We start from the raw sequence: 16,680 nt of genomic DNA, 5'->3' as shown, positions 1-16,680 counted from the left end.
ATAAATTTAGCCTTGTGTTTACGAATTGTTGGCAAGAAAGCAATTATGTTAATGACGATAAGATAGGATTAATATAAACATACGGATTAATTACTTATCGAGTGTTCTCGTGCTAATCAAATAATTCGTAAATCAATTCTTTTACTAATTATTTGTAATAATTAATCGTGATAATTAAATAATTCGTAAATCATTTCTTTTACTAATTATTTGTAATAATTAATCCGTTATAAATATTTAAAAATAAAACTTAAAATTAGAAAGATTTTTTAAATAAATTCATAAAATGAACTAAATTTAAAAATAGCCCAATGTTATTACAATTTTTTGTGTGTGTGCTGATTTTGTCATTTCAGTTTTACTTCTAAAAAAACCAGTTTTTCCATTTCTCCCTTTTAGATTATTTAAAATTACATTTTACTTTAAAAATAATCAATATTGTCATCACGGGCTTATGGGTATTTATCTGCTATTTGATAATGTCAAAAAGGTTTCATTTGAAGGGTGGAACTTAGGTCGATTTAATTTTAAAAGGATTTTCAATTTGACGACGTACATAAACAGAAAAAAGATTTATGATTGTTGGCTTTTAAATACGTTTAACTTTATTTGTTAGAAAAAATTTCAGTGTGGTATATGAATGTCGTGATTTATGACTATTATAAACTTATAATAATATACATAAAAGTATTTGCGTGGGTATTATGTTTCTTTCAATTTGTTCTAATGAAAAGATGATTATCGTTAATTATCATTTAATATTGAGAGTAAGATTACAAAATAATAAATTTTATCTGTAGTCAATATAATAAGTTTTATCTGTGTCAATGGTTGTATATTATTCACGTGAATGTACATGTCAGTAAATATGAACAAAAAAAAAACAGCAGTCACCTATGGAAAAAATTGTTTGGTCTGCTCGCGCTGTAAGCAAATAAACAAATAGATGCTTATGATTTGTGAAATTTCACCGGGCTACAGATTTGGTGTTTTCCAACATTCTAAACACAAACAAGAAAGAAAAACGAGCAAAACAAACACAATCATGACATTAACCACTTACGGGTAGAGAGTAAGGGATCCGCGAAAGAAAATGCGGAAAACTGCTCGGGGGTGAATGCCTAGGTGGGTCGTAATCGGGTCTGAAGATTCGACTGGAGAGGAGTCCACATTTAACCAGAGTAGGGAAGGGATGCCGTTAGGCCAAAACTGTGAGTCAACTATTGGCTCGGGCCGCCGTGCCCATAACTCAGAAAGTACCGGAGGGTGGTCGCGGGACCAGTTTTTCCTTTAGAAGCGCCATGCGGAAGAGGATTCCCACTCGGACCGGCCGGCTACCAAAACAATTATTTTGGGATTGAAGGTAACGCGATGTTTAAAATAGGGTGCCGCATTCTTGGATATCCTCTGCCATTCACTTTATGCCTTTATAACGAGCTGCTGTTGGCTCCTGGCTGAGCCCGGGGTGGCGCCTTTTGACGGGCATATCTCCATTTACAACTTGCTAGAATTATTTTAAACGGCGGGACCGGGTGGACTCTTGGAAAACACTTAGCTGTAACGGACCCTTTGGCACATAACCCGACCGAAAACACCCCCCGGCGTGTTTTCAAGCACAATCATACTCAGTACGACGTAACTCTTCCTTAAAATCAAATTGACCTCTCTCAAAGCAAAAACATGACAGTTACAACAGTGTACGGATCATTCAACTCATTCTGCACAACACATACACGAGAAAATTTACTTTGTGTTGTGAGATTTCTTTGTGGCCTGCGGGACGAAAAACATCGTATCTTATGATTTTGGTCGGAATGTACACACAGGCCGAAATGAAACTACAGCTCATTTTTTGTTATTCAGGACCAAAAAATAAAATTACTTTGCCGTTGCCTCCGAACTTAATAAAATCCTTTTTCAGCAGGTAAATTTTTCAAAACCATAAACTGTGAAAAAGGTTTGTTCTAATTTTTCCTCAAACTCAACGTTTTCTTATACTGTAATAAATTAACATAAATAAGTATTGAATTATTGCTGCCACATAAGAAGTCACAAAGTTGTTTGATTGGATGCTTACATCATCAAAAATGAATATGTTATTGACAAAAACACAATATTTGTGTGTGTGGCGCGCGATAGGAAAATCTTTTCTATATATAATCCTTCAAATCAGCTTTTTCTCACCCAAGAGTAAGAATCTCCGACTACCTAAGGCCCTTGAACATATAGAAGACATGTTTAGTTGTTTCTTCTTCTTACTGGCAATAACTCCACATGCTTCTTTCTGTCGCTCCGACTGTTTAAATATACGCCTCCAGAATCTGCAGTGACTATTGCCTTCCTGGCCGTCTTGTTTTCACACCTAACACCTAGGGATTGAGCTCTCTCTGTCTTCTGTCTTCTCTCTCTCTCACTCTCTCTCTCTCTCACTCACTCTCTCTCTCTTTCTCTCTCCCTCTCCCTCTCCCACCCTCTCCATCCCGCTCCCTCTCTTTATTACTTTATTTTCTCTTTCTCTCTTTATTTATTTCTTTTCTCTCTCTATCTCTCTCTCCCACATCTCTTTTTTTTCACTCCCTATCTCTCTATATCTCTATTTATCCCTATGACTGGCTTTGTGTTTCTTTCGCTTATTCATTCATTCTCACTCTCTCCGTTTATTCCATTTATCATCACGGACAAGCACAATTCTAAATGTGTTTATAGGGTGTTTTAGGCCAATGAAGTTTGGGAAGAATCAGTTTTATGTTATCCATTTACAGAAAAAAATAATCATTAATGACAAAGCAGGGAATACCAAAAGATGGTAGATAGATGGTAGAACAAAAGATGCTTGTGTTATTGATCAATGAGGTAGTGAATGGCATGTGTTGAAGCGGGAAAGAAACATAACTGACCCATATGTCGTGGGAAGAGAGTACCGTTTGCCGTTATAACTTCAAATTGAATGCATGAGGGATTATATTGGTTGCTTCTTTTGTTTGAGAAAAATGAAAATAAAAAAATGATGCCTCTAATTCGAAATGAAAAAATCGAAAAATACTTATTTTAAATATTTTCGTTCAACATACTCTACCTTGGGATGATCTGTTTATTGATACATATACATACTGAATAATATATGTATCAAAGTTTTAAGAATTAGCTTTTTCAAATTAATTGAACTATATGAAAAATGTATAATGATTTCGAGATATCTGTACACAATATTTATGCTGTTTCGATTATTTTAAAGAGTAAAGAAATTATTTAGTAAGATATTGTAGTGTAAGAAAAATCGATCACTAGGTAGAAGTTTGTAAGATAATAAATACATGGCTAAATGTATCGTTAAAACATGGCCTTAGAAACTTTGACAATTCTGTGGGAATGCCATGAGGAAAAGGAAAGCAGGGTCAATTTAACATACACATGTTGAAAATTCTTTGCACCGTAGTACACAGTATGTTTATGCATCGAGTTATAACAGCATAATAAATTTGAAATGCCGTTTAGGGCAGTTACCAAGTCTCAAATTGGCGAAATACTTGCTTTAGCGAGACGAGTTTGGGCAACACCGTCGCCTTTTTTGGCGTGCACCGACTTTCCCCCTTATCAAAAATCGCCGTAAAAAGCCAGTACGCAAGTTGCATTCCAGGTCCAAAATCGGGTCAATCGATAATCTTCCGACCGGATTTTTTCCCTTCGTAACTCAGGAGGACGGCTCAAGGCTAATTTTTCGTCATCTTCGAAAGCGCCTCAGCGGACTGTGACGAGAGAAACCCCACGATTTTAGTTTGTTTCGACTCGAAGAAACTTTTAGGTTGACTTAGTGTCGTAACATGGAAACCTTAAAATGTGACTGTAACGAGATAACAATTTCCAATAATTTTACTTTTTTTAACAACAGCCCAAAAGACTAAAAAGTTAAATCTAAAAATTGATAATAATAGTTTGCCTCCCACATCCTTAAAAATTCCAAAGTATTTCATTATCGACTTATTTGACTTTATGTTCAAAAAAAGGATATTCAATACCATGAGGTAACTTCTTAATATAGTTTTGGTAATTACAAAACGGGCCAGGGCTTGATATACACCAATAGTTGAAAAAGGATCAAGAGTGGTAGGCAGAGGTTTGTTAAACATCTATTCACTAAAAAAAGAATAATCAATATAAAACGGGGAAAATCAGGGGAAATACTTCCAATCTGTCAACGCTGACCCAATTTTGTACACGGACAGCTCAAAAACCAACCTGAGCACCAGAATATGAATTAATGGAAGGAAATTAAAGGCTTTATCGCCATTTTCTATGTCTGCTTGAAATTCACTGACAATTGAGCTTTAAGAAAAACGATATCTAATAGCCAAATTCCTTTCAAGCACTGGCATCATCTGAGATAAAATGTTGTACAGCATGGAACTGCACACCGGAGGGAGAAATAGGAACAGAGAACATACTATTATCTTTCCAGGTGTCAAGGCACACAAGACTGAATGGTATCAAAGAGGCAGACCATCAAATCATAGGGTGTTTCTCAACAACACCAACAAAACAAGAACCCTTCTGCATAAACAAGTAATGGCGTAATGAATCAATCGCTGATATCTGGTGGAACAAACCCCATGTATATGTCAGCTAAAAAGTTCATCAAGTCTCGCTTAAACGGGGTGTGATGGAATACATCTTACATCATTACATTTGAAGAAATGTTTACTAGCTAATATAATTCAGAAGCCCTATGAAGGTTAAAAAATAAAAAATAAACCGAAATCTATATAGAAAGAGTTTTTCCATACCGTACCGTACGAACCCGAACCCCTAAACATTTCAAACTGCCATAAAAAAGGATTAATGTCAAATAATCTTAAATAAAAACCTGGTTGAATAACCAAATATACCAACAGGAAAAGATTTCGTCAAGAAAGTATCTCTTAAACATCACAGATCTACTTCATCAAAGAAGGACAATCTTAGGCCACTGGCACTACTGAATCAATAGACATATGAAAGGCGTATGTAAGTTCTGCCAAGAAGGGCTAAAATGTATACGTTGGGGAAAGAAAAGGTTTCTTCAGGGTAAGAGACTATATGCTGAATAGGACGATAGCTCTACTTACGTACGCAGAGCCAAAGGTTCTTCAGCAGTCTTCAATAACAAATCTACAATTTTCACTCTACCCAAATAGGGATCAATTTAAAGATATTCTGTATTGAATAACAGGGTAGAGGATGACCAGCTACATTAATGTCGTAAAAAAGTTCAAGATTATTGCAGGTCCGATTTGGATTGACAAAAGATAAGTTGCGTTTGTTCTGCCAAAAGATAGAGGAACCGCGGGACATTCTTTTATATCGCCGTGAAGGATTGACAACACAGAAAAAAAATTCCATCCAGGGAGCTAATAAAAGGCAGAAGCACAATGCGATAGAATAAGTACAAAAAGCTCATTAGCCACCTCAAACATTTATCCATTATTTAACTCATTTTGGCTATGAAATATAAATTATTATTAAATATATCACAAAACTTGCTGGCTTTTTCAATAACCATGAAAGATTAAGGAATATTACCTTACAGTCTTTTATTTGCTTCTTTGCTTGCTTAACGGTAATAAATAAACCGTTCTGTTTCCAAAAAAAGTGAATACCACTCAGACAACCGATAAATAATTCTAATTGGTTTTGACTACTGCTACTCACCTTGACATTTAGAAAGGATATAAACTGCCGCGACATGTTTCACCGAGTGTTAATAGACTCGCTTAGTTGCCTCAGATTATTTTAGGAATAGTTATTGTTGTACATGGAATCTGAGTCACGCCGGTAAAGAATATATATAATTAGAAAAGGATGCCAAACATGTCCAGTGCCAGCTAAAAGTCATTCAAATATTTTATTTAACCAATTAACGTGCAGCATTACTTCATCGGTCAACCAGTTGCTACCGTTCTTATACAGGGTGCAATTAGCCTTGCTTTAATCATACACAACCTGGGTGACAAATGTTAAAGAAAAAGAGACTGTACAATACCAACATAATCATGTGAAAATCAGTTATACCATTGAAAGACATAACATAATGATCGTGAAAAAGTTCATTTCGAAATCTAACTAAAACGAATATTGTAACTTCAGAATATATTTTAAGTTAGACGACTAAAAAAAAACCCTTCAGGACATTCTTTAAGTTTATCGTAAAGCTGAAAAAATAATCATGTCATAATCGAAAATCACGTTTCACCAAAAATCAAGTGCTTAAGAAATGTTGAGTTAACAAACCAGCGATGACTAGCAAGAAATGTTTCAAAACAACATAATAATTTTCCAACATAAATTGACAATATTAAAGATAAAAAACCGGACAGTTGATTTTATTGGTTTATTTTCTATAAAAAGAAGGTTTAAATATTACTAGTTGACTTAAAACATTAATAAATTGCGGATTACATTTATACAGTTTTATTAATCCTTTTACACTCTTTAGATTAATATAAATAAAATCAGTTCATTTTCATTCTTTCCATAGCGAACATGTCGAGTAATTGGTTTTATAAATAGTTTTCTTTGGTGAAACGGTATATTTGGTAAACAATTAATCTTTTCCTTAAAAGCATGGTTTTAAGTCGGAAGTAGCTTCGGTTACATAGCCCAAGTCTTGGGTGTGCCCGGGGGTGCCATAGCACCTTAAGCCCACCAGAATCCTCGATAGAAGGGAAGGTAGTGGTCGACCGTGATGAACAACGGCTAGAGACGATCATTTTATGCTCTTACCGCACTACGGAACCGTCATTTTTTACGGCTTCCTTGATTGCTAGTCAACTCCAAACGGTCCGAAATGTAGGTGAGATTTAAAACAGTCATCAGAATCAGCCTAGACTCTACATGTCCCGCACCAGGTTCTGTATTATTGGAGATGCATCGAGTAGAAGGGCGACTATTCGCAAATCAGCAAATACGAGTGTCCGTGTAAATTAATTTAGCTCCTATTTAATTAAAATACCAGAAATTATGGCGTTTTACGTCTGAACAAAACAAAAGTAATAAACTTCCATTTTGCAAAAATAAGACTAATTGAACGAACTAATGATGACATTGAGTGCAACATTATTTAAACTCTTACTTAAACCATTATTAGATTTATTTATTAGATTAATAAAATAAAGATGGAATGCCAAATCAGATCGGTATGCAAGATAAGCGGTTATGTTTCACATGTTTGGCACCAAGTATAAATTCTGTATACAATCTACATTTTATTGAAGCAATTTAAATTTTTTACATTTTTATGTTGCGCCGAGATATTTAAGCATTAAAGACGGTCTTTTCTATAGGTGTATTTACATTTATGTCAAATAAAATAGTATTATTTTTATTAGTAATTAAAATAGTATTATTTTTCAAGTCTAGTAGTTTCAAGTCGCAAGGTGATTTAAAAATACAACATAGCATTTTAGGTTTTTTTATGCGATGACCTTAGAAACTGCGAAACTATGCAGTCCTTGAAGCAATTAATGACGGTCATGTGTTGGCCCACTCGCCCACGATCTAACCACAATCTTGGTTTAAAAAAAAATCACAAAAAACCTGTTATATACACCTTAATCTTGAAATATATTATAGTGTAAAAATAAAAAACAATAATATAATCCATTGTGTTATTTTAAACGAATTTTGACTATCCTTAAATATTTTGACGTTTTGAATATTTTCGAACAATTTTACTTAAATACTAAATTTTATTAAATAAATAACTATATTGTTGTATCTTGTATACTTTCACTTTTAACTACTAGTGTAAAAAAGGGGGGATTGAATTTTAAAGGTAAATTATCATACGTCCTTGGCATAAAAGATAAAGGCAATAAGTAAAGTTATGCTTGTTTATTGATGAGTTTAGTGTATAATTATTATTATTATTATAAACACCTTAGTAAAACAAAAGCTAAAAAATAAAGAGAAATAGACTTTGTTATTTTTCGTACTATTCGATGGACGTAGGACGTAATTTGTTGTGTTGTACAATAAACAAACTAAAGGCAAAATAAATATCTGAAAGTGCAAAAAAATCATAAATTTGAGAAAGATGGATTGGTGCAGAACTCTGTGTAATATTTACCCCGTGCGATCTGAAATAAGTCAGAATATGGGAAAACGCTTCCCACGCCAGGCGTTCCCAGCGATGGTCTTGCAGATAATGGGAAAGATTGTCCCAACAGCTATTTCCCATGTTGAACAATGGATTTTCGAAAAAACCAATTAACAACCTAAGAAATCTAGCTGGAGGAGTTACAATTGTCCGAAACCTTTCAATGTAGGGAGAAGTCCGACGGCCAGCTTGACAAGAAGAAACGGGTAATTCTATGGATCATGCCCGTTTATGAACTTCCTTTCTGGGCATAAAGTTCATGGTTAATTGACTGTTTTTACGCAATATTTTACAGGCCAGGGACAATTACAGTGATGACTGTCAGAATGCTCCTTAAGGATTTTGACATCCGGCACACTTAACCTAATTCCCGAGACTATTCTTGTATAACTTTTCGCCATAAATTTTTTATTAAAACGGCTTGCTTGATTTAACAAGGATTTATTTTATAGTTAAACCAATATTAAATATTTTGTCATTGAGTTTTATATATTGTTCTTGGTCCCCATTTATATTCCATATGTTTTAACATAAAAAATACGAGTTGATAACCATATGAACATGAAATATCGTTTTGTTCGTGAAACGGGTAAAGGTGCAGAAAGATAATTTATCTAGTTATCTTTGCTTATTAGAAAGAAACATTTCAAAGAGCTGGGGGTTACAAAGATGCATTTCTTGTCCAGAAAGACCTCGGATAGGTGGATCCAAAAAACTAATTCTTCTAATATATTGGATTTTGGAGCAAGGGACATCCACTCTTTAAAATTCAACTTACTTACCTAATAGCATGGACAGAATCACTTCCGGATCGTACAAAAATAACATAACAACATACAAACAACAATTAAAAAAATAACACTAAATGTATTTTTAACAGGTTTTATATTTTTCTACTTAACAAATTCGAAAAACCATATGACCGCACCTACTTTAATGATAATCATTTTCCGACCAAGGCCGGAGTGAATCAAGAGGAAAAAATGTGATCAGAAACACTAGCTTTCGTAATTGAGCAATTGTGGGGGGGGGGCAGATGAAGGAAAAATAAAAAAATAAATCAACATGATATCTGTGAATCATCAATGAGAACCTTCCGATCCGTAATGGCCTGTTAACTTTCTACTAATTTAAACAGATAAGTTCGTTAATTGTTATGAATTTTGATGTAATAATTTTCAAGGTGCTAATATATTAGGGAGGTGGTTAAGGTAAAAAAAGTAAACATTGAGTACAGTCAAAATTTTTGTAGTTGGTCCTTTTCGATCATCCTGATCTGCCTATTTTATTGGTGTTAAATATAAAAACATATTTTATAAATGATTTTTTTAAATTCTAAATATTGATGAATTATGACGAATTTATTAGGGGGACCAAGAGGAATTTTAAAGGTATTTAAATTACAAAAAAATTAAAATTATTAATTTACAAACCAAATTGTTCTCCACAATATCTAAAGGAAAAAAAAACATACTTTTACGAAGCTTTTTTAGACTTTTGATATTTCCTTAGGTTTATAAAGTTTTTCTAGATATTTTGACCAAATTTTAACAAGATTGATACACGAGATCAAGTTGAATTAGGCGACAGGCTACATTCGCTAATTGGCAACTCTCGACACTCAACCGGTAGTTCGAAATCGGAAAAAACATACTTTTACGAAGTTTTTTTTAGACTTTTGATATTTCCTTAGTTTTATAAAGTTTTTCTAGATATTTTGACCAAATTTTAACAAGATTGGTTCACGAGATCAAGTTGGACTAGTCGACAGGCTACATTCGCTAACTCGCAACTCTCGACTCAACCGGTAGTTCAAAATAGAAGAGAGAGTAGAAAGGGTATTCTATCAAAAATCAAATGACACTGTTACTTATTACATATAAATATGTTGTCCAACAATTACAATATGCTCAAATCCTATTTTCTATTAAATGCTTATATTTCTGAACTGATAACGAATGAAACTGTACTATTAAACTTTGTTCCTTTTAAAATAATATTCTACGGGTTGAACGTAAATTGATTTCAAACTGTGTTGAACATTCATAATGTATTTTGTTTTTATGCTCTTGAAATTTCATATCATATAATCTCGTAAAGGTGTAAAAGGTTTTATTGAGTTATATGCAAAAGAGGTTTTTATGACAAATTTACTGAAACAAGGAGATCTTAACTGGAATATTTCAGACTCTCGACCGTTTGAGAGCTTCACCGTTATATCAATGTTGTTGAACTATGGTGAACTATGAGTTTTTATTTAAACTTTTAAATAACACTTAATATATTCTTCTTGGCTGAAAAGCAAATATTTTTCTCCTTTCTTCCGTACTAAACGGACTGAGTGATGTGGTAGAAGGTACATCAGTATAAGTTGGACGTACGATTACCCTTGAGCGTGAAATTATTCCGCTCTTTGAGCCGAGATAAAAGAGCCACATCTAGAAAATCATTTCACATTTCTTTTGCAAATGACACTTGACCGCGCTTTTTCTGCCGACGTTCGACTAGCAGTTCACCGGCCTAATCCCCACGAATATAGCTTTCCAATTTATGTTTCTATATGGGGGCTACAATTGGAACGAGAGTAATGAAAACGTGCCGAATTGGAAAAGAGAAGATGGTAGGATGAAAATAACGCACTGGGCTAAAAGGTGTGACCTGAATAACTTGGAAGCCAGTGACATATGTACATAAGGATATTAATTTACAATTTACAATCCATGCAAATAGCAAAGAAAAATAAAATGGATAAGCGAACCATCTTCAATAAAAAATAGAAAAAAGTGAAGGGTTATTGATTTTCCCCTTCGTGTAAAAATCCATCATCAAAGAAATTCTGAAAACCGATGAATTAAAAACAACCGCAAATAGGCTTTTTGTCCATTAAACGTCATTAAGGAGAAAATGTATATTAGGCATCGCCACTTTCCCGATCTGAAAAAAGATTGACCTTTCGGCGGCATAGCAGCCGGTAAACAACAGTCAATTTTACCAAATTGGTCTTTAGATCCTATTAGAATGATTGTTCGTACTATAGTCCTGTTTTCAGGATAAACGGTACAAAACCCATTAATCAAATCGCTCAAAATCCTTACCGGGGCCGATCCTTTTCCACGTCGGTAAGAAAGTAAATTGACCCAAGTCAAGACTTTCCCAGTGGTGCAACAGACGTCCAAAATTAGCTTTAATCTATTTATTAGAACAGGGAGGGCTTTTAGAATCAGCTTGTGAGGTAACAAGATTATCCCCGGGGATAGATAATGGGAATCCTATTGTGATATTTTTATCATAAATAAAATGGAATATGGTAATGTTATCTTCAAATGAGCCAATCGTGTATGTTGACTAATTTTGTTTAACCTATTTTCAGTGGTTTTAACTAGTTGCATAGACAGGATAAACACATAGACCAACTAATGAAAATGCAAAAACGCTTCTGGTATTATCTTAGCCTAGTTTATTGAATTATATTATTGATTGCTGTATTAATGATTATTGATTTACATAAGATCAAATCCGCCATGCATATACATACACGCGTGTGTAGGGTTGAGCCTACCACTTCTCGTAGTCCACAAGCAATCCAGATTTTGTAATTTAAATAAATTTCCGTCAAGCTTCGAGAATCATGCACTTCAGGTGTTGGCAGACCTGGCTCACACCTCGGTCTTATCCGTCCAGCCGCCGAGGTTGGGCTACAGGGGCTATCATCAACAGCTATATCATTTCATCCTCCTACGCAATCAGTTCTTAAATCCAAACCTATTCACACTCTCACTGACTCTTAAATACATTATTTCCTATTCACATACCATCAATTAGGGTGATAGAGAACTCGATAATCACCCACCACCCTTTACAATTATCACTAATCAAATTGAGAATCGATAATATTCCGCCATTGACCCTTTCGGACTACAAATTCACGCTAATAAATACACTCACTTTCAACTCACACTAGGGTATACAACAAAATCAGTACTATATACCATAAAACAACCGTGTTTCCTCCCAGAATCGGAACAGGGGATACTTGTTTCCGTGCTCAAGCAGTGCTTAAGTCACTTAAGTTATAACACATCGAGCAATCTACCTCACATCCACCGGCTTTGTCCCAAAAATAAGTGTCTGTGGCAACCTCGCATGGCCTATTTTTAATCGTGTAAGGATGACCCCTCCTTATGAGTCAGATCCTCTGAGGGCCACTTATCACCAACCCTCTTGATGGTGAGAGGTTCTCTTTTTTAACTACGTTTTTATTGCATTTTTTAGCGTCAGAGGGCGGTAAGAATATGTATTACGAAATGTTATTTTGAACGATATTATTTTTTAATCTTCTACTAATGTAACTTACGAACACTCTGGATAAAGGTACGTTCTTAAAGAAGAAAGCAAATTTAGTTGCTACTGCCAAGCTTTCGACCTATTTTCAGGTCATCATCAGGGAAAAACAATCTTAAATATATCAATCTGTAGACACATTTAAGGTTGTTTTGCCCTGATGGTGTTGCCCTTAAACAAATCGAAGGCTTGGCACTAGCAACTAAATTTGTTTTCTTCTTGAAGACCATACCTCGATCCAGAGTGTTCGAAGGTGATAAAGTGGTCGATACTTCTAATACTGAAAACTAATATTATTATACGTAAATTTATTCCCTGAGGGAGACCTGACCCCATACCGGCGTGTTTTTAAACGTATGTAATTTTTTTAAACAATTGTATGTCTTGAGTAGTGGATGAAGGAAATGATCCTCCCTTTTTTTGCAATATTACATTTTTCTGCCTTCACGCCATTTCTGCCAAACCTTAATTCAATTAAAACGCAATAGATTTTTATGAATCATTAAAAGTAAATTTGTAATGTTTACTGCTTTTATTTGAACATAAACATTCTAACGTTTTATAGTGTTGAATGTTTTATTTATTGTGCTGTGTAGGAAGAATGAATATATGAGATCAACATTCGATATTTGTCTACACTAAATGTGAGAACGTGTTCTGGAAGGCTATTCATAGCTTTTCGAATACATTTGGTGACTTTTTGTTTATAATTAATAACGATTTATCGATTTGTATATGTATATCACCAATGAAAACCCAGAGCTTCTATATGATTAATGATGAACCACTTTTTTGATTTTTCATTTCTCAACCTAACTTGTTTCATATTTTGTAATTATGCAGACAACACGTCCATCGAAAGTAATTATCACTTGGTGCGTAAAGCAGAACCTGACTTTAAACGAGTTTACGAAATAGCACCCTTGCATGCACAAATTTATTATGTGTGGTTTTGTAAGAACGATTGGATAAATAAAATAACATTTTAATCCTTCTGTTCAACAATTACATACTAATTTAAATTCAACTGATTGTCGTTGTGTTGAATGGATTTTATTATAAAAAACAACGCGCAGACAAAGTACTTCAATCATTGCACCATATACACGCAACAATGTCTTGTTAAACGGTCATAAAATGCGTGAATCGGACGATCATAGAGCAAGACACAGTGGAACAAGAAAAATAAGAAAAAGGCCATGTTGAAGACATATTTTTGAACTGTAAATCTGTTGTCAGCTTGTTCCGACATGCGTCGTTGCGTCCTACGAGCTTTCGAACATTCAACATGGCATGCAGCCGAGTACAATTCCCCTAAAACAAATATAAACACACGTCACAGAAAAACAGTCAGATCTTATCAAAAGATTAGAATGCTAAGCTGAAACTTTGAACGACAATGGAATTGATGCTAGTTTTGTAGCGAGTAAATATGGTGTTTTATTTGTTTAGCGGGTGATTACGCTCTTTTCTCTGTTAATAGATAAATTTAAACCAATGTTGTTATGTTTTTGGAAAATTACTTGATTTCGATTAAATTAAATAGCACAAATAGTTTTTAATAAAGTACTGATACGGGGGGCGTCCGTGGCCGCAACGGTTTAGGCGTTGTCACGGCGCTCATCACTGTAACGTAAAGGTCCTGGGATCGAATCCAGCGGCCCTGCATTCGAACCCGACATACTTACAAATGGGCTTTTTTTTTTCAAAAACTCCGGCACCACGAGGGTTTATATTACCTCTGCTGTTGCGAATCCTCGTAAAAAAAGAATAAATAAATAAAGTACTAATAAAATAAATATCTTGTCCTATAGACTAAAGATCATAATAACGAATTAATATATAAGCTGTAGAGTTGCCTTTATAAATCAAGAAAAGAATGATTTTAGTGATGTCTATTGGATATTTAAAACAAAATCTAGTAAGAGGACTAGGCATTAAAATATCATAGAAATGATTCAGAGCTTCGCCATAACCTGCTTATAACCCTAACCCGCCTGTTAGATAATGATTTAATTAATAATAATTATTAAATAATTAATAGATTGGTTATTTAAAAATTAAGTTTCTTAAAAGCATGCAGTTGGTATTCCATGAGTAACAAGATTTGTGGCAAGATCGGTTCGTGCTACTTAGCGGACTTCGGCTTTTGTTTATAGGAATATACAGATATTTTGAACAACTTTATATGACTAATTCAATCCACCTTTATGCTACTCGATGTATAGAGTTTTTATGGCAAAATTACCCGCTACGATATACCTATGAAATGGAAGGAGGCGGCATCATGCCTGTCCTTGCTTATATCTCTGACCAGTTATCTTAATTTTGTGCTGAGATTTCTGTTACGACTGGCGTTCGGAAGACAGCTTAGCTTTGCGGTTGTTTGTAACATGCAAATGTTTTGATCTACAAGTTGAGTCATTTGGATAGACGATTCGTATCTTTATACGGTTGTTTTATGGAGGTTGTCTATTTATGGAGTGTTTTCTGTGAAATGACTGTGTATATATGTCTTAAGTATGGATGAATAATAGAAGGAGACAACATGCCTTTCCCCTTCTTTTAACCCTGACAAGCCTGTTTAGTAAAAAGAATTAGTAATTATTTTAAAAAATTTCTCTTTAATATCAGCTGTGTGTCTTTCAGGGCGTTTTTCGCCAAAATGTTTGTTACGATTTAGTTCAGAAAAAGCTTATATTTGCTGCGGTTTAGCTTTCATCTCGAGTCATATCTTTATGTAGATCTTTAGGGAGTTTTAAATGTAGTCTTTACTCTCTTTGATCAAACTTAACTGTGGTCAATAAATGAAAGGAGACATCATCATGCCCCCCCGGCTTATATCATTGACCAGTCTTCTAAGTATAAGTTATTAAAATTAGATATTTAGATATTTTATTTAATTACTACGTCTACGTAAAACTATGTAAATTGACAATAATTTCGATTTAATACAATTACATCGGTAAATTTTTCGTGTTGGAGGTAAAACAGCAGAAAGTACCTTATATCCCTTACATACCGTTATCTGTTCTTACCCGGTCAACTTTACATATTTCAAAATTACACTTTCGAATTACGAGAATGTGAAAGGATGCGAGTTTTTCACCTTGAAACCTAAGGTGTGCCACTGAATTCATGTCCTCACTGAAAGAAGGGTAAATGTTTTGCAATAGACCTATACTTTGATAAATTTAATGTATACGTTTTATATTTAGTTTTAAATTAAAGCTGTTCTTTATGCATAAAGACTTTCCAACCTTTACCAGTTTTTTAAAAATTTTTTTATATTTTTTTTTAAACTTCTATTCCTATCAGTATAAAATTATGTCAACAACTCTGAAGTACATTATTATATGCTTGGATGTAAAGTAAATATTAAATCATATGAGAGTATTTATATTTAATATTATGTTTTTTGTGTGCTAGTGATCACAGCAGGGTGGACTTTCTTAAAATGTTTCAAGGATCTGTTTTATGTAGAGTTGCTCCTGGTCTATTAGTTCTTGTTTATTTTTCTATTTTATTTGATGATGAAGATGTTGGGGATAATAGGAAGCGGGGTTTGTGCTCCCAAGGCAGATTTCCATTTCTGGCTCATTGTACCTTCCTAGTTCCCTAGTTCAGTGTAATCGATTCAATCCTTCTTCTCAGAAATATTAGGTCATGTATACAAAAGTTGGTTACATTTTTGGTCTATCTTTTTTCTTGGATTTTTATTTTCCGGGCTAGTTTCTGTCTTAATGCCCTAACTTTTTTTTTAATTTTGCTCTAGTTTCTTTTTTATATTGGGCATTCTTTTTTCTACATTGTCTTTCTTTTGTTTCTAGCCCATATTATTATGTAAGGGGGTTCGAGTTTTCGCTCCGTTAGGGGTCACACGTGTTTGGGCGTAATATTGTTATTTTTAATTATTTAGTTAATATTTCGTTATTTCTTCTTTGAAGTTTTCTTCTCAGAACTCACGCAACCTGGCATGGGCAAATCATTTCGTCCCCATTTTAGTGTTGTCCTGTGAATAGGATGTCCTCTTTCTTTTTATTGACCATTAACGTGGTTTTTGCCTCGTTTATTTTTATCCCGCTTGCTTTTTACCACCATGATGACATACTTAGCTACTTTTATAATTCGAACGTGGAATTTATCATTGAAATCATAAATAGTTATAATAACGATTAATTTTCCTAGGTTGCTTGAATAACGTATAG

General features: G+C 34.0%; 1 protein-coding gene and 1 long non-coding RNA gene across 9 annotated transcripts in view; one reads left to right on the top strand and one right to left on the bottom strand.

The window, feature by feature from the left end:
* The window catches only part of LOC106665246, a 255,348-nt gene that overhangs the window by 23,785 nt on the left and 214,883 nt on the right, over positions 1-16,680 (top strand). The window lies entirely within an intron of this gene.
* LOC106665245 overlaps positions 1-16,680 on the bottom strand; it is a 95,809-nt gene that overhangs the window by 19,061 nt on the left and 60,068 nt on the right. For 2 of the 8 annotated variants that reach the window (XM_014391536.2, XM_014391539.2), the window contains exon 1: positions 8,914-8,998. The exons of 4 other annotated variants lie outside the window; for them this stretch is intronic. The gene's annotated coding sequence lies outside the window, so the exon portion shown is untranslated. Of the gene's footprint in view, positions 1-1,063; positions 1,166-8,913; positions 8,999-16,680 lie in introns of those variants that run through there. 2 more of the 8 variants (XM_014391537.2, XM_024229569.1) reach the window with 1 other exon arrangement.

The sequence above is a fragment of the Cimex lectularius genome, unplaced genomic scaffold (assembly GCF_000648675.2).
Source record: "Cimex lectularius strain Harlan isolate CLEC.00 unplaced genomic scaffold, Clec_2.1 scaffold186, whole genome shotgun sequence".
In the NCBI taxonomy this organism is placed as follows: Eukaryota; Metazoa; Arthropoda; class Insecta; order Hemiptera; family Cimicidae; genus Cimex; species Cimex lectularius.
The sequence above is the reverse complement of the archived record's forward strand: the minus strand, read 5'-3'. Positions and strand labels throughout refer to the sequence as shown.